Source organism: Staurois parvus, unplaced genomic scaffold (assembly GCF_062004578.1).
Source record: "Staurois parvus isolate SC_StPar_1 unplaced genomic scaffold, SC_StPar_1.0 ptg000447l, whole genome shotgun sequence".
Lineage (NCBI taxonomy): Eukaryota > Metazoa > Chordata > Amphibia > Anura > Ranidae > Staurois > Staurois parvus.
This window is the reverse complement of record NW_028318243.1, coordinates 79,148-97,366: the sequence shown is the minus strand read 5'-3', so window position 1 is coordinate 97,366 and position 18,219 is coordinate 79,148. Positions and strand designations below refer to the sequence as shown.

Below are 18,219 nucleotides of genomic sequence, written 5' to 3'. Positions count from 1 at the left end.
AGACGAGGAGTGACGGCTCCGCTTCCTTTGTTTTAAGGTGGCTGAGTTTGGGCCCATTTGGCCCTTTGATGATAAGTTATTCTGTCTTTTCAGGGAAGGCAGCTAGCCTATATAAAAAGAAGAAAGAACTGTCATCATACTCTGGGATGACCTTGCGGTATCTCCATCTCACTACTTTTTGAGTGTGGATTATAAACCCATAAATGCTTAAGAAAACAAAATGGCAGTTGACTAGTGCAAAGTCTGCCTGAAGGTGGTTTGTAATTAATCCTATGTGGAGTAATAGATCACTACATTGGTGAATGCAATATAGTATTTATTTGATCTCATGGATCATGAAAAAGGTAGACATAGACATGGTGAACATAATTTGATCATGTTGTAAAATCAAACAGTTAAAAGTAAAGAACCGTTCGGCATCTTCAATAAAGCTGCATGGGCAATAAGTTTGCAATGTGAGGCTGTGATACTTCTTCTGTATTCATCAAATGAAATTTCCATACATAGTATCCTGGTCTGTTTGTTTATTCCTCTTTCTCTGTTCCTTATAGTGAACATCAAAGTATATATTGAAAGGTTCCTGGAAATAAATGGTGGAATACAAAATTTCAAAAGAATCATGAAGCTATGTCGTCATTGTCAACCTTGTTTGATGCACATATGAGAATCTTAGTAGTGACTAAATATGCATCTCATTACCTTCTTTGTGGATGTACCATATCTAGTGAATGATGGATATAAATTCCTCTGTATGACCAATAATGGACTAGTATCCAAACAATTATGTGTATACTGGTGAGGTTTCTAAAATAAAGAAAACTAGTGAAATGATATTATGTGATATATCAGTGTGCCAGATATATTAATAATGTGAAATTACCATATTGGAAACCAGATCAATTTCCACCGATGAGGTGAAAAACATACATATATAGGTAATGATGAAATCCAAAAATATATGAGAGTCTCTAAGTAGCATTCAGATATTTATGTTTCTTTAGGGTATGCCCTGATATGGGTTCCAAAAATTCCTCTTGTTTTAAAAGAGCAAATGCGGTTCCTTTGGGGATGCGTGAGACATATGTCCCATATAAAGGTTGTATAACAGATGGTATTCAGTATATACCTATTTGATCCAAACATTTCCCTCAAATAGAGCTCTTATGACCCTATCGTGGCATTGGGATGTATAGTCCCGTATCAAAAATATTGTGGTATATAATGACTCAGCTTAATGCAAAGCTACTTGCCACCGGTGGAAGTGAACGGAGTCACTTAAAATTGCCCAAAAAGCTCCTTGTAGTAGTTGCATAGTGGTTTTCCTTTTTGCCTCGTGTTTATCCAAACACGAGCTGCATTACTTGCTTCTTTTCCCTCGTGGATACCGCAGCATATGAAGACACCGAACGTGATGATGTCATTACATTGACGCGTTTCGTCCACCAATCATCGCAGACTTGGTCAGAACTGGGAGGGGACATCTCTTCCATTGCTTTATATAGTGCCTTAATTGCGCCTTTTTAACCACCTCCCGCTCGCAATATAGTCCAATGACGGGCGCAAGGCGGTTCTCTCGACCTGGCTTTGGGAGCGCGCAGCGCGGCGATCGGCAGTGCGCTGTGTCCCTCGGACACAGCGGATCACTGATCCACGGAAAGAGCCGAAGATCTCGGCTCAGTCATGTGATCAGCTGTTTCCAATCACAGCTGATCGCATGTAAACAGGGAAATGCCGCTTATCGGCATTTCTCTCCTAACGAGCTGTCACACTGACAGAGGAGAGGAGAGCCGGTAATCAGCATTCCTCGGAGCGGACATGTACACTGATCATCAGGGCATCATCAGACGTGGGAGGAGGATAGTGGTGTTACTTTTTCTGATGAAGATTGGGAGTCCATGGCGGATAATATATGTAAGAGCTCTAGATCTCTGTCCGGGAGACTGCCCTCAAAATATTAACCAGATGGTATGATACCCCATCTAGATTACATATCATGTTTCCAGGGACGTCTCTTTGCTTCCGGGGCTGCGGCCTTACTGGTACCTTAGTGCATATATTTTGGGACTGCCCAGGCCTTTCATTGGTATGGCACAAGAACTCTGAAGTGGCCTCTGCTGTGGCCGAGGCCCCGGTGCATCTGTCTATGCAGCCTTGCCTACTAGGAGCCCATATCCCGGGAGTTCAGACTGAGATTATGAGGCTGATCCATACCATCTGTATATCCGCCCTATGGGCTATAGCCCTACATTGGAAATCCCTCACGGTACCAATGGCCACAGTTCTGCATAGAGTTGATGCATTGATGCTCATGGAGAGAATTCATTACACCTGATTGGAGAAGATGCACTTATTTGACAGAAAAATGGGAAATTTGGAGAACTCCTAGGCATTTACTATCTGACTAAGGCCCACTCATATTTTGGTTGGTTGAGTCATTTTCTTGGTAGCTATATAGCTCTGCCTACCTTTCTACCTATATTGCTCATGTACTTCATTTCTTTTCTCTTTCTTTTTTTACTTTACATGGTTGTACCATGTGACATATACATTACAGACGTGCCTTGTTCCTGTTGTATATCTTACTTGATGTTGTACTGCCATTTTGTAGTCTATTTCTTGACAAAAAAATAAAATAAAAATGTTTTGTAAACAAAACAAGAAAAAAAAAAAATATCAGGACAAGTAGATTTTGTCCCCAATTTAGTCCCTGAACAAGTAGTTTTTTCAAACATTTCCACACCCCTGACTAAACGCAAAATGCATATATGTGAACCAAGCCTTAGGCATTATACAGTTTTTATTTCCAACTTGTTGCAGGCAAATTAAAAACGCAAAATGCATCAAAATACGTAAAACAATACATCATAACGCACTACATGCATTTCTGCAGCAACTCCATTGATGTCTAGTGAACCAAAAACGCAACATTTTGCTTTTAAAAAAGTCCCTATTTAAAAAAAAAAAAAAAAAACACACAACGCACCGGGTGAAAATGTGGAGATGTGAACGGACTGCTGAGCGTTTCTGCAAAACCCAACGGAACACGCAGAGGTGTGAACCTAGACTTACAGAGGTAAGTAGTCCCAGATTGTCAGCAGTCAGTTGTACCGTGTGTGTGGGGATACTCAGCACATGGCAGATGGGTTAGTAGGCTGTTGGTGTTTATTACGCCTCCACTGATGATTCCATTGTGTAAACAGGCGGGGCGAGGCACACGCACACAAATTTCGCCAACGCTCAGCCCCGCTAGCCAGCAAAGGCACCAAAACCTGAGGTGGACATTTCAATGTTTGTGTTTCTTCTTACCTTCTATGGAAGTATCTGCGTCCCGCACTGTCTGCCGATCCTACACTGGAGCCCCCGGCCTCTGATTGGATGGATGGGCCTTTCCTCTGACTGGACGAGAACAGTCAATAGATGTGATGAAGATCTTCTGAGTATACAACGTCTGTAGAAAATGAGGGCACAAAGCACCGCCACCTTTGGAAACGTTTCCCGGATTGCCGCAGAGTCGCCATCTTGTTCGGGTTCAGCCTTGCTCATTGTGTGCCCCTCCCCCTGCGAAGAGTAAAATCAAAGCATTTGTGATTTTCCCGCACTGCTCTGTAGGGTAAAGACCTTCCTAAATTCCAGAGAAAAACTGGACTGGAGCGAAGGGCCAAACTCCGCCCCCACCAGTGCTGGGACCACGCCCTTTGGCAGCCAAGGTAAAAAAAGGTCCAAGTGCGCCCCCCCCCCCCATGAGCTGTGAAATACTTCCGTAGTACAGGTGGCAAGTCCGGCCCTCTTGTTGAAGCAGCCAAGGAGGTCTGCACTTCTACCGCCCCCCGGCCCTTCCCCCACTACACCTCTCTAACACTCTGTCATTTTTAGGTTGCCCATCCCTGACACAGAGGGCCTCAAATGTGGCCCCTGACACCTGCAGAGGGCGGCACAGTAACAGAACATATTAACACCTCAATTCCTCACAACTTTGGTCCTGCTGCATATATTGCTGAGTATCACAATGCACCCTGAAGAAGTTGGAGTACAATAACCCCCAGCATTGGTATCAGTGAGTGCAGAAATAACCCCCAGCATAGGTGTCAGGGGACGCAATAATAACCCCCAGCATAGGTGTCAGGGGACGCAATAATAACCCCCAGCATAGGTGTCAGGGGACGCAATAATAACCCCCAGCATAGGTGTCAGGGGACGCAATAATAACCCCCAGCATAGGTGTCAGGGGACGCAATAATAACCCCCAGCATAGGTGTCAGGGGACGCAATAATAACCCCCAGCATAGGTGTCAGGGGACGCAATAATAACCCCCAGCATTGGTGTCAGTGGACTCAATAATAACAACCAGCATTGGTGTCAGTGGACACAATAATAAACCCCTGCATTGGTGTCAGTGGACACAATAATACACCCCAGCATTGGTGTCAGTGAGGGCAAGAATAGCCCCCAGCATTGGTGTCAGTGAGGGCAAGAATAGCCCCCAGCATTGGTGTCAGTGAGGGCAAGAATAGCCCCCAGCATTGGTGTCAGTGAGGGCAAGAATAGCCCCCAGCATTGGTGTCAGTGAGGGCAAGAATAGCCCCCAGCATTGGTGTCAGTGGACACAGTAATAACCCCCAGCATTGGTGTCAGTGGACACAGTAATAACCCCCAGCATTGGTGTCAGGAAGGGCAATAATAACCCCCAGCATTGGTGTCAGGGAGGGCAATAATAACCCCCAGCATTGGTGTCAGCGAGTGCTAAAATAACGTCTGGCATCAGTGTCATTGGACAGAATAATAACTTCCTGGTGGGTGGGTGGGTGAAGGGGGGGCGGTTTTGAATGGATGGAGGAAGAGGCTGTGTATCCCACACTGTAGAAACAAGTCTGCACTCTCCATGCTGGCAGAAGCTTACATAGTTACATATTTAGTCTGGCTGAAAAAAAAGACAAAAGTCCATCCAGTTCAACCATAGAAAAAAAAAAAATGCTATAATCCTACACCCACAGCTGATCCAGAGGAAGGCAAAATACCCAGCAAAGCATCATCCAATCTGCTCCTGTAGGGGAAATTTCCTTCCTGATCCCCCGAGAGGCAATCGGATATTCCCTGGATCCACTTTCCCTATAAATGTTATATCCAGTTATATTCTGTGTATCCAAGAAAGAATCCAGGACTTTCCTACAGCAATCCACTGAGCTGGACACAACCAACTCCTGAGGGAGTCTATTCCACATTCTCACAGCTCTTACTGTGAAGAAACCTTTCCATGTTTGGAGGTTAAATCTCTTTTCCTCCAGATGTAAAGAGCGCCCCCTTGTGCTGTTTCTTTCCCTTTAGACCAGTGGTCTCCAAACTTTGGCCCTGGGGCCAGATGCGGCCCTTTGCTTACTTTTATCTGGCCTTTGGGAAGGTATTATTCCCCCCCCCCACTGTCAGCAACACCAAAGAGGGGTCGCTATTTCCTCCCACTGACCACATCCCAGCCCCCCTACAGTTGGGGAGGGCAGTACACTGGCCCTATGTTTAGAATGTTTGGAGCCCCCTGCTTTAGACCAAGTGTAGGGAAACAACAGGCTGGAGCCTGGAGGATCTGCCTCTTGTAGTCCATCATCCATGGCAGGCTGTGTTCTCTCCCCTCCCCCTCCTCTCAGCTTCTGGCACCGCCTCCTGTTACAGCTTAGAAAACAAATAAGGGGGCGGGTACAGTGCTTTCTGATTGGCTGGGAGGTTGTATATCAATCCACCACTGAAACCAGCCTGCCAGGACTCACTGCAGGTTATCACATAATGACACCAGAGATGTATCCCTCCACAGAAAAAAAAAGAATCCCTAGGAATCCGGCATACATAGAGGGGGTGCAAGTAAATTGAAATACATTAAAAAAAACACTGACATGAGAAAATAGCGGCATCTGAATTCTGGAGGTGACATGCGGGTGCTTCATGAATTTCTGGGGGTGCTTAAGACCCCTAAGCACCCATCTAGTGCAGCCCCGTGTCCACTGACACCAATGCTGGGGGTTATTACTGCGTCCACTGACACCAATGCAGGGGGTTATCACTGCGTCCACTGACACCAATGCAGGGGGTTATTACTGCGTCCACTGACACCAATGCAGGGGGTTATTACTGCGTCCACTGACACCAATGCTGAGTGTTATTACTGTGTCCACTGACACCAATGCAGGGGGTTATTACTGCGTCCACTGACACCAATGCTGGGGGTTATTACTGCGTCCACTGACACCAATGCAGGGGGTTATCACTGCGTCCACTGACACCAATGCAGGGGGTTATCACTGCGTCCACTGACACCAATGCAGGGGGTTATTACTGTGTCCACTGACACCAATGCAGGGGGTTATTACTGCGTCCACTGACACCAATGCTGGGGGTTATTAATTACTGTGTCCACTGACACCAATGCTGAGTGTTATTACTGTGTCCACTGACACCAATGCTGAGTGTTATTACTGTGTCCACTGACACCAATGCTGAGTGGTATTACTGTGTCCACTGACACCAATGCAGGGGGTTATTACTGTGTCCACTGACACCAATGCAGGGGGTTATTACTGTGTCCACTGACACCAATGCAGGGGGTTATTACTGCGTCCACTGACACCAATGCTGAGTGTTGTTACTGTGTCCACTGACACCAATGCTGAGTGTTGTTACTGTGTCCACTGACACCAATGCTGGGGGTTGTTACTGTGTTCACTGACACCAATGCTGGGGGTTGTTACTGTGTTCACTGACACCAATGCTGGGGGTTGTTACTGTGTCCACTGACACCAATGCTGAGTGTTGTTACTGTGTCCACTGACACCAATGCTGGGGGTTGTTACTGTGTCCACTGACATCAATGCCGAGTGTTGTTACTGCGTCCACTGACACCAATGCTGAGTGAAAACAATAATAACCCCCAGCATTGGTGTCAGTAGATGCAATAATAAATGCCACATGCACCGTACACCCCATGCACCGTACACCGGACACCACATGCACCGTGCACCGGACACCCGACGCACCGGGAACCCCATGCACCGTACACCCCATGCACCGAACACCGACACGCCGGACACCCCATGCACTGTACACCAGACACCCCATGCACCGGACACCCCATGCACTGTACACCAGACACCCCATGCACCGGACACCCCATGCACCGGACACCCCATGCACTGTACACCGGACACCCCATGCACTGTACACCGGACACCCCATGCACCGGACACCCCATGCACCGGACACCCCATGCACTGTACACCGGACACCCCATGCACCGGACACCCCATGCACCGGACACCCCATGCACCGTACACCGGACACCACATGCACCGTACACCGGACACCACATGCACTGTACACCGGACACCCCATGCATCGGACACCCCATGCACTGTACCTGATCCGCTCTCCTCCTCCTCTGGCTGCAGCAGATGAAAACGGGAACTTCCAGGCTGCCACTTGCTGTCTCCTAGCGACCGAGGACCCTGTGAGCAGTCTAGCTATTTGCAGGTCCTTTTTTTTTTTGTGTTATTTTCCGTTTTTTTTTTTTTTTAAATTACCGGCTGGTTCGGCGAGCTTTTAAATAACTTTTTCAGGCCATATCCGGCCCGCGGGCCGTAGACTGAGGACCCTGAGTTCCACAGTAGATTCAAGTAGGATTGGGCAGAGCTGCCTGTTGTAGGTGTGGGCGGGACCTTCTTTTGTTAAAGTGGGCGGGGCCTCATTTTGTGGATTCACAATGGGAGTGGGCGGGGCCTCATTTAGGCGACTCACAGTAGGAGTGGGCGGAGCCTCCTTTAATTGATTCAAGTAGGATTGGCCAGAGCCGTCTGTTCTAGGTGTGGGCGGGGCCTTCTTTTTTATTCGCAGTAGGAGTGGGCGGAGCCTCCTGATGTAGAAGTGGGCGTGACCTCATGTTGACGGCTCCAGTAGGAGTGGGCGGAGCCTCCTTTAGTTAACCATTAGCCACCCGGCCAATGGCCGTTTGGCGGCTTCAAATGTGCTCCTGTATTCCGGGTGCACGCCATTTGGCGTGCTCCCGCACATGCGCGGTTTGCGCAGTTGCAGAGCGACGCAGCAGTGCAATCTGTCAGCGGCCGTGCACCTTGGACACGGCCGATGACAGATCCGAGTACCGGCTCCCGTTGCCGGTACCATGTGACCTGCTGTGACCAATCACAGCAGGTCACATGACAGTTGTATACAATGGATGGCTTCATTCATGCCATCCATTGTATACTAGTGCCTAGCTGTGAATGGTCACAGCTAATCACATGCACATGTCATGTGATTAGCTGTGACCAAATCACAGCTAAGCACAAAAAAAAAAAAAAAAGCTGAATGAATCGATTTCATTCAGGTAAATGCTTGCTTATAGCAAAGTAATTCTTTGCTATAAGCAAATTGTGTAAAAAAAAAAAAATACTGATCACGTCCCCAAAGTAGTACAATGTTACTATGGTAACATTGTACTATTTTGGTCATAGTAAAATATGAAAAAAAAAAATCTTAAAAAAAATAAAAAAAAGTAATAAAAAATTAAATATAATAACAAAATTAAAAAAATATATATATATATTTTTTTCATACTGTCACCAGTCAGTGTCGCTGTTCACCGCCATGCCAGTTATATGATGACGCTGTACTGCACTGGTGACAGTATGTAAAAAAAAAAAATAGTGAACATAATTTTTTAATTTTTTCATTTTCCGAAAAATTATAACAAAAAAATACAACTTCAAAAAACTCGCCATGCCTCTTATGAAGTACGTCGGACTGTCTACTCTGCAAAAAGGGGTCATTTGGGGGATATCTGTACTATTCTGACATTCTTGGACCTCAAGAAATTAGATTGGCCGTCAGTACTTCAGGATTGATCAATAATCAGATCTATCCCATAGTTTGTGAACTCTATAACTCTCCAACAAACTAAATGATACATCCTAATTTGGGTTATTGTCACCAAAGACATGTAGCAGAATACATCTCGGCCTAAATTTATGAAGAACAATTATTTATTTGTAAACTTTTATAACAGAAACAAAGAAAAATGTGTTTTTTTTTTCAAAATTTTTGGTCTTTTTTTGTTAATTTTGCAAAAAAATAAAAACCCCAGCGGTGATTAAATACCACCAAAAGAAAGCTCTAGTTGTGTGAAGAAAATTATAAAATTTTAGTTTGGGTACAATGTTGTATGACCGCGCAATTGTCATTCAAAGTGTGAGAGCGCTGAAACCTGAAAACTGGCCTGGGCAGGAAGGTGTAAAATTGCACGGCATTGAAACGGTTAATTCAAGTATGATTGGGCGGAGCCGCCTTTTGTAGGTGTGCGCGGGGGACTTCTTTTTTTATTTGGAGTGGGAGGAGCCTCCTTTAGTTGATTCAAGTAGGAGTGGGCGGTGCCTTCTTTTGTTATAGTGGGCGGGGCCTCATTTTGTGGATTGGCAGTGAGAGTGGGCGGGGCCTCATTTTCCGACTCACAGTAGGAGTGGGCGGAGCCATAGCCGTGATGTCACAGTGTGTCTATCTCAGCAGGGGAAAATCATTACTGAGAAGACTTCCCATGGATAAGGTACGTTTTTTTAGCTCTCCTCACACATGTGTAATTCCAGCATTCCTGTGATGGGCCCATGATCCTTACACCCCCATCATGTACACACACCCCCCATCATGTACACACACACACACCCCCATCATGTACACACACACACCCCCATCATGTACACACACACACACCCATCATGTACACACACCCCCATCATGTACACACACACACACCCCCATCATGTACACACACACACACCCATCATGTACACACACCCCCATCATGTACACACACACACACCCCCATCATGTACACACACCCCCATCATGTACACACACACACACACCCATCATGTACACACACCCCCATCATGTACACACACACCCCCATCATGTACACACACACACACCCATCATGTACACACACCCCCATCATGTACACACACACATTTTCTGACATTTTTTTTTTTCCACAATTTTTTTTTTTTTTCTCCAAAATGTCTCAGAACCCCCCAGACAGGATAGATTTGATAGATTTGTTTAGAGCAGAGGTCCTGGAGATTTTTTTTTTTTTTTTCCCATTTTTTTAGCTCGCATGCCATTTATGCAGCAATTTTTCAAATGCAATTTTTACTGAAAAAAATACATTTTTAATGCACGAAAACAACACGCAATCCAACATTTATTTTTTTCGGGGGATAGAATATAAAACACATTACGCCGAGGAAATAGAAACCAAACAAGTCACACTTTACATTGCTGGGGGTTATTACTGCGTCCACTGACACCAATGCTGAGTGTTGTTACTGTGTCCACTGACACCAATGCTGGGGGTTGTTACTGTGTCCACTGACACCAATGCTGAGTGTTGTTACTGTGTCCACTGACACCAATGCTGGGGGTTGTTACTGTGTCCACTGACACCAATGCTGGGGGTTGTTACTGTGTCCACTGACACCAATGCTGGGGGTTGTTACTGTGTCCACTGACACCAATGCTGGGGGTTGTTACTGTGTCCACTGACACCAATGCTGAGTGTTGTTACTGTGTCCACTGACACCAATGCTGGGGGTTGTTACTGTGTCCACTGACACCAATGCTGGGGGTTGTTACTGTGTCCACTGACACCAATGCTGGGGGTTATTACTGTGTCCACTGACACCAATGCTGGGGGTTGTTACTGTGTCCACTGACACCAATGCTGAGTGTTGTTACTGTGTCCACTGACACCAATGCTGAGTGAAAACAATAATAACCCCCAGCATTGGTGTCAGTAGATGCAATAATAAATGCCACATGCACCGTACACCCCATACACTGTACACCGGACACCCCATACACTGTACACCCCATACACTGTACACCGGACACCCCATACACTGTACACCCCATGCACTGTACACCGGACACCACATGCACTGTACCTGATCCGCTCTCCTCCTCCTCTGGCTGCAGCAGATGAAAACGGGAACTTCCAGGCTGCCACTTGCTGCTGTCTCCTAGCGACCGAGGACCCTGTGAGCAGTCTAGCTATTTGCCTGTGAGCAGTCTAGCTATTTGCAGGTCCTTTTTTTTTTTTTGTTATTTTCCGTTTTTTTTTTTTTTTTTTTAAATTACCGGCTGGTTCGGCGGGCTTTTAAATAACTTTTTCAGGCCATATCCGGCCCGCAGTCTGGGGACACTGAGTTCCACAGTAGATCCAAGTAGGATTTGGCGGAGCCGCCTGTTGTAGGTGTGGGCGGGGCCTTCTTTTGTTAAAGTGGGCGGGGCCTCATTTTGTGGATTCGCAGTGGGAGTGGGCGTGGTCTCATTTAGTCGACTCACAGTAGGAGTGGGCGGAGTCTCCTTTGGTTTGCCGTGGAGTGGGCGGGGCCAAAGCCGTGACGTCACAGTGTGTCTATCTCGGCAGGGGAAGGTCATTACTGAGAAGACTTTCCATGGATAAGGTACGTTTTTTTTAGCTCTCCTCACACATGTGTAATTCCAGCATTCCTGTGATGGGCCCATGATCCTTACACCCCCATCATGTACACACACCCCCATCATGTACACACACCCCCATCATGTACACACACCCCCATCATATACACACACATTTTCTGACATTTTTTTTTTTTTTCTCCAAAATGTCTCAGAACCCCCCAGACAGGATAGATTTGATAGATTTGTTTAGAGCAGAGGTCCTGGAGAATTTATTTTTTTTCCATTTTTTAGCTCGCATGCCATTTATGCAGCAATTTTTCAAATGCAATTTTAACTGAAAAAAATACATTTTTAATGCACGAAGACAACACGCAATCCAACATTTATTTTTTTCGGGGGGTAGAATATAAAACACATTACGCCGAGGAAATAGAAACCAAACAAGTCACGCTTTACAATGCTGGGGGTTCTTACTGTGTCCACTGACACCAATGCTGGGGGTTATTACTGTGTCCACTGATACCAATGCTGGGGGTTATTACTGCGTCCACTGACACCAATGTAGGGGGTTATTACTGCGTCCACTGACACCAATGCTGAGGGTTATTACTGCGTCCACTGACACCAATGCTGAGGGTTGTTACTGTGTCCACTGACACCAATGCTGAGGGTTATTACTGCGTCCACTGACACCAATGCTGAGGGTTGTTACTGTGTCCACTGACACCAATGCTGAGGGTTATTACTGCGTCCACTGACACCAATGCTGAGTGTTGTTACTGTGTCCACTGACACCAATGCAGGGGGTTATTACTGCGTCCACTGACACCAATGCTGAGTGTTGTTACTGTGTCCACTGACACCAATGCTGAGTGTTATTACTGTGTCCACTGACACCAATGCTGGGGGTTGTTACTGTGTCCACTGACACCAATGCTGAGTGTTGTTACTGTGTCCACTGACACCAATGCTGAGTGTTGTTACTGTGTCCACTGACACCAATGCTGAGTGAAAACACTGGACACCCCATGCACCGTACACCGGACACCCCATGCACTGGGCACCCCATGCACCGTACACCGGACACCCCATGCGCCGGACACCCATGCACTGTACACCGACACGCCGGACACCACATGCACTGTACACCGACACGCCGGACACCACATGCACTGTACACCGACACGCCGGACACCACATGCACTGTACACCGACACGCCGGACACCACATGCACCGTACACCGACACGCCGGACACCACATGCACTGTACACCGGACACCACATGCATTGATTTGTTTAGAGCAGAGGTCCTGGAGAATTTATTTATTTTTTCCATTTTTTAGCTCGCATGGCATTTACGCAGCAATTTTTCATACGCAATTTTTACTGAAAAAAATACATTTTTAATACACGAAAACAACACGCAATCCAACATTCATTTTTTTTCGGGGGGATAGAATATAAAACACATTACGCTGAGGAAATAGAAACCAAACAAATCACGCTTTACAATTGCGCCGCCCGTGCAACCGCGGCAAACGGCGTACATTTTGCAATCCATAGGCAATGCTTTAAAAGCCTTTACAGGTGACCGCTTTAGATTTCCAGAGGAGGTCTGGGGCTGGAATTACTGCCCAGGATCTGATGATCACGCTGATACCTCACATGTGTGGGGCGCTCGCTGTTTGCATGCCTGCATTTGCCTTTGTGTGTAAGCATGGGGGGGCGATGGGGGGCACAATTTATTTTTTCTTTATACTGTCACTTTAAAAAAAAAAAAATTGATCACTTTTATTGCTGTCAGAAGAAATGTAATCATCCCTTGTGACAGCAATAGGCCAGTGACAGGTCCTCTTTATGGAGGGATCTGTGGTCTGTAGGACCCCGAATCCCTCTTCTGCCCTTAAAAGCATTCAATCCCACCAAGACCGCTGTGGCTGAATGCTTTTATCTTTTAAAAATGGCGCCGCTTCCATCCGGGGAAAGCAGTGCGGTAAACGTGGGTTTCTCGCACCGCATTCTGCCCTAAAAGCGGCTGGACTGGCACAATGTGACGTCATCACGTTAGCCATACAGAACGATTGGCAAGGTTTAGTTGCAGACAGTTTAGCTGCATTTAAGAAAAGAAGGGACAGCGCTGCGTCCGCTATCTGCAGCTAGACGCACATTGCGTTTACCATCAGAAAATGGCGCACGTCCCCTTTTCTTCCTGAAATGTCGGTTGTCATCCATCCTCATGCCGATGTTCATTCTATGCAGATGCGGTCTAACAGTCGTAGTCAAAGGTGGACGCTGACATTCGGGGGAGTTGTAAGGCCTCGTCCACACTCCATGTTTTACTAACTCTCCTAGGCGCCTTTCCTCCTGGCAGCGCTGTTTTTGGCAGAAAAAAAAACACTTGACGCATGCATTTAGGCGTGTCAAGCACTCGGGCATTAATTATTTTCATTGGCTGGAATAATAATTTATTCCGGCCACTGAAAAGCGTTAATGCTCAAGCACTAAACGTACGTAGCGTTAATGTGTATTTAGACGCGTTTTACACACATCAAGTGGTTTTTGATATATAAAAAAAGTGCAGGGTTCCTGAGCCGCATTACACGCAGAGTGCAGGGTTCCTGAGCCTCATTACACGCAGAGTGCAGGGTTCCTGAGCCTCATTACACGCAGAGTGCAGGGTTCCTGAGCCTCATTACACGCAGAGTGCAGGGTTCCTGAGCCTCATTACACGCAGAGTGCAGGGTTCCTTATCTGCATTACACGCAGAGTGCAGGGTTCCTGAGCCTCATTACACGCAGAGTGCAGGGTTCCTGAGCCTCATTACACACAGAGTGCAGGGTTCCTGAGCCTCATTACACGCAGAGTACAGGGTTCCTGAGCCTCATTACACACAGAGTGCAGGGTTCCTGAGCCACATTACACGCAGAGTGCAGGGTTCCTGAGCCGCATTACACGCAGAGTGCAGGGTTCCTTATCCACATTACACGCAGAGTGCAGGGTTCCTGAGCCTCATTACACGCAGAGTGCAGGGTTCCTTATCTGCATTACACGCAGAGTGCAGGGATTCCGGGGCGTGTTACACGCAGAGTGCAGGGTTTCTAGAGTGCATTACACGCAGAGTGCAGAGATTATGGAGCGTGTTACACAGAGTGCAGGGATTCCGGAGCGCGTTACACGCAGAGTGCAGGGTTTCCGGAGCGCGTTACACGCAGAGTGCAGGGTTTCCGGAGCGCGTTACACGCAGAGTGCAGGGATTCCGGAGCGCGTTACACGCAGAGTGCAGGGTTTCTAGAGCGTGTTACACGCAGGGTTCAGGAGAAAATGCTTTCAAAAAGTTTAATGTAATATTAATGCGGAGCTCTGAGTAAGACAGTTTCCAATGGAATGGGGAAGGGTTAGCACCTCAGTTGGGCTTCTGATGTCAGCGACTCCACTGGGAGGATTCTGCTCACTTCCTCTCTTGCTGAGATGACAGGAAGTGAGGAGAAACTTTCCCAGTCAGGATGTAGAAGACAATGAACCCTTTACCCAATCCATCCAAATATAAAGGAAAACATTTTAAGCGGAATTCCACTTTGAAATTTGTACTTAAACTTACCATTTTTTTTCTATTATTTATAGATTCAAATACCTATCCGAGAGAAAGTCTATCAGAGAGAGGAGAACGAACGAAAAACCGATAGAGTTAAAGGAAAACAAAATACAGCAGAAATGAGCAGGCAAACGTACGACGAGAGAATTGTGCGAGGAGCGCACGTGGACAAGGATACACGAAGGAAAGGTGAATGGAGGGAGGAGAAGACCAGAGCAATGGAGGAGAGAAGGAGAGCTGTGGAGGCAATCCGAGAGGAGAGACAGGAGGGGAAGAGGAGGAGAGAGGAGGAGAAAGAGAGAGGACTGCAGAAAGTACGAGAGGAGAACAAAAGAGAGAAGTTAAATACAGGGAGAAGGAAAGAACTGAATGAGAAAGAAGAGAAAGAGAGGAGAGTGAACGACGGCAGAGAGAGAGAGGAGATAGCAAAGAGACAGGCGAGTGATAGAAAGGAACTAAGGGACAGACAGCAGAGAGAGGCAGAGATGAAGAGGAAGAAAGAAGAGTTACAGAGAACACGTATAGAGAGAGACAAGGAAATAAAAATGGAACAGAGAAATGAGAGAGAAAAGATCAGAAAGATAGACAATGACAAGCGGAGAGCGTCTATCACGGCATTTGAAAAAATGGAAACTGCCAAAAAAGTACACAGAGAGTTAAAAACAGAGACAGAGAGAGAGAAGAAACGGAGGGTGAAAAAAGAAGAAAGAGCAAGAGAAGAAGAGCAAGCAAAAGCAGACGAGAAGGCGAGAGCCGAAGAGAGGGCAAGAGCTGAAGAGAAGGCGAGAGCCGAAGAGAGGGTGAGAGCCGAAGAGAAGGCGAGAGCCGAAGAGAAGGCGAGAGCCGAAGAGAGGGCGAGAGCCGAAGAGAAGGCGAGAGCCGAAGAGAAGGCGAGAGCCGAAGAGAAGGCGAGAGCCGAAGAGAGGGCGAGAGCCGAAGAGAGGGCGAGAGCCGAAGAGAACGCGAGAGCCGAAGAGAGAGTGAGAGCAGAGATGGCGAGAGCCGAAGAGATGGCGAGAGCCGAAGAGAGGGCGAGAGCCGAAGAGAGGGCGAGAGCCGAAGAGATGGCGAGAGCCGAAGAGATGGCGAGAGCCGAAGAGATGGCGAGAGCCGAAGAGATGGCGAGAGCCGAAGAGAGGGCGAGAGCCGAAGAGAGGGCGAGAGCCGAAGAGAAGGCGAGAGCCGAAGTGAGAGCAGAGAGGGTGAGAGCCGAAGAGAAGGCGAGAGCCGAAGAGAGGGCGAGAGCCGAAGAGAGGGCGAGAGCCGAAGAGAGGGCAAGAGCCGAAGAGAGAGCGAGAGCAGAGATGGCGAGAGCCGAAGAGATGGCGAGAGCCGAAGAGAGGGCGAGAGCCGAAGAGAGGGCGAGAGCCGAAGAGAGGGAGAGAGCCGAAGAGAGGGAGAGAGCCGAAGAGAGGGAGAGAGCCGAAGAGAAGGCGAGAGCCGAAGAGAGAGTGAGAGCAGAGAGGGTGAGAGCCGAAGAGAAGGCGAGAGCCGAAGAGAGGGCGAGAGCCGAAGAGAGGGCGAGAGCCGAAGAGAGGGCAAGAGCCGAAGAGAGAGCGAGAGCAGAGAGGGCGAGAATTGAAGAGAGGGCGAGAGCTGAAGAGAAGGAGAGAGCCGAAGAGAGGGCGAGAGCCGAAGAGAAGGAGAGAGCCGAAGAGAGGGCGAGAGCTGAAGAGAGAGCGAGAGCTGAAGAGAAGGCGAGAGCTGAAGAGAAGGCGAGAGCCGAAGAGAGAGTGAGAGCAGAAAGGGCGAGAGCAGAGGAGAGAGCAAAAGAAGAAAGGGCAAGAGCAGAAGAGCGAGCAAGAGCAGAGGAGAGAGTGAGGGCAGAAAGGGCGAGAGCAGAGGAGGAGAGAGTGAGAGCAGAAAGGGTGAGAGCAGAAGAGCAGGCAAGAGAAGAAGAAAGGGTGAGAGCAAGAGAAGAGGAGAGAGCAAGAGAAGAGGAGAGGGCGAGAGCAGAGGAGGAGAGGATGAGAGATGCAGAGAGGGCAAGAGAAGAAGCAATTGTAGAGGAACAGGAGCATGGAGAAGAGGTCTCTGCTACAAAGTCAGAGATAGCTGCTGCCTCACCAACTTCAGTTAAAACCAACAAGTCCATCGTACAAGACATATTGGTAAGTATCATGTAATATTATACTGCTTAGTTCTAGGTAACAAGGTTGCAGAGAGTCCCATGTCTATAGGGTTCAGGCTTTCATAAATTGCAGCAGAAGAAGGGAGAACAAAACCCCTGAAGAGCTGGAAGCCATGTTTTCTTGAGGCTTCCAGCCATTCAGAGAGTTTTGTTCTGCCTTCCTCTGGGGGGGGAGGATCTGTCAAAATTACAATTAATATGAAATCATCCATTGTACACCTACAGATCTTTAATGTTACCTTCCTGGAGAATTGGGGGTGAGCAGTGATGGCAGAATCTGGTGCTAGGACTTATTCCAGGGGGTGAATAGTGATCAGGACGTGGGCTCTCTGGGCCCCATTTACCTGCATCCCAAGCACAATCTTTAATGTACTATGTATAGATAGTATAGATGAGCCCCCAAGTCCCAGGGGGCCCTTGTGCAGCTGCAGACTTTGCACAAATAGTAGGCCTGCACCTGGATTTCCCCCCCCTTGCTGTATTTGGGACCTTCATATCTTTTTGAAACACCTCATTAGTAACTATTTGTAAACATAATTTATAAATCTAATAATATTAAATCAGAACATCAAGCAATGCAGTTCATGGGTTTCTGATGGAATGGGGGAAGAGTTAGAACCTCGGTTGGATTTTTATTACGGTCTGCAATCCTGATGGGAGGATTCCGCTTACTTCTTCTGAGATGATATGAAGTAAAGGGAAACTTTCCCAATTAGGACATCGAAAATAGTAAAAACCTTGGAGAAGTTTGAACCCTTCCCCCACTCCATCCAAATCTAAAAAAAAGAGTAGAGTTCCACTTAAGAATCTGTTCTTCCATCTAACGTTTGTTTTTTTTTTTCTTATAGGACGACTTGAAAAATGGGAAAGGAGGAGACATGGAGTTCCTGACAAGTGAAGGCGAGAAGATAAAGATTAAATGGCTATGTAAGAATGTTGAAGAAAAGAAGGAAGATAAAAATCAGGAAAGAGAGGAGGAAAAGGAAGAAATGGAAGAGGAAACGTTCCAGGCAAGGAAGATGGAGGAC

The 18,219-nt window shown here is 47.1% G+C and overlaps 1 long non-coding RNA gene across 2 annotated transcripts; it reads right to left on the bottom strand.

The window, feature by feature from the left end:
* Positions 1–299: 299 nt before the first annotated feature.
* Positions 300–11,287, bottom strand: LOC149453581 (uncharacterized). 2 transcript variants are annotated; one of them, XR_016314664.1, is made up of 3 exons: positions 10,969–11,287; positions 3,307–3,558; positions 300–580 (listed from the first exon to the last, which is right to left on the bottom strand). It is a non-coding gene; the product is annotated as an uncharacterized LOC149453581 (long non-coding RNA). The 2 variants fall into 2 exon arrangements; XR_016314663.1 differs by lacking the exon at positions 10,969–11,287 and adding an exon at positions 7,398–8,163.
* Between the last annotated feature and the right edge of the window lie 6,932 nt (positions 11,288–18,219).